This window comes from Triticum dicoccoides, chromosome 3A (genome assembly GCF_002162155.2).
Source record: "Triticum dicoccoides isolate Atlit2015 ecotype Zavitan chromosome 3A, WEW_v2.0, whole genome shotgun sequence".
In the NCBI taxonomy this organism is placed as follows: domain Eukaryota; kingdom Viridiplantae; phylum Streptophyta; class Magnoliopsida; order Poales; family Poaceae; genus Triticum; species Triticum dicoccoides.
The window spans coordinates 499,114,816-499,115,963 of NC_041384.1; positions in this window are offsets into that span (position 1 = coordinate 499,114,816).

The window sequence follows — 1,148 nt, forward strand, 5'->3', positions numbered from 1 at the left end:
CTCGTTGCGTAACACATCATCCCATGACCAACCCTTAGTCACATTGAGCTCATTACAATGATGTCTTACCGAGTGGGCCCAGAGATACCTCTCCGTCATACGGAGTGACAAATCCCAATCTCGATTCGTGCCAACCCAACAGACACTTTCAGAGATACCCGTAGTGCACCTTCATAGTCACCCAGTTACGTTGTGACGTTTGGCACACCCAAAGTATTCCTACAGTATCCGGGAGTTGCACAATCTCATGGTCTAAGGAAAAGATACTTGACAGTAGAAAAGCTTTAGCAGACGAACTACACGATCTTGCGCTATGCTTAGGATTGGGTCTTGTCCGTCATATCATTCTCCTAATGATGTGATCCCGTTATCAATGACATCCAATGTCCATGGTCAGGAAACCGTAACCATCTATTGATCAACGAGCTAGTCAACTAGAGGCTCACTAGGGACATGTTGTGGTCTATGTATTCACACATGTATTACGATTTCCGGATAAACACAATTATAGCATGAACAACAGACAATTATCATGAACAAGGAAATATAGTAATAACCATTTTATTATTGCCTCTAGGGCATACTTCCAACATAAAACATATGATTTTGTAGGGATGAACTTTCTTTGGCCATGTTATTTTGAGAAGACATAATTGCTTAGTTAGTATGCTTGAAGTATTATCATTTTTATGTCAATATGAACTTTTGTCTTGAATCTTTCGGATCTGAATATTCATACCACAATTAAGAAGAATTACATTAAAATTATGCCAAGTGGCACTCCGCATCATAAATTCTGTTTTTATCATTTACCTACTCGAGGACGAGCAGGAATTAAGCTTGGGGATGCTTGATACGTCTCCAACGTATCTATAATTTTTGATTGCTCCATGCTATATTATCTACTGTTTTGGACATTATTGGGCTTTATTATCCACTTTTATATTATTTTTGGGACTAACCTATTAACCGGAGGCCCAGCCCAGAATTGCTGTTTTTTGCCTATTTTAAGGTTTCGAAGAAAAGGAATATCAAACGGAGTCCAAACGGAATGAAACCTTCGGGAACGTGATTTTCTCATCAAATACAACTCAGGAGACTTGGACCCTACGTCAAGACACGTAACAGGAGGCCACGAGGTAGGGGGG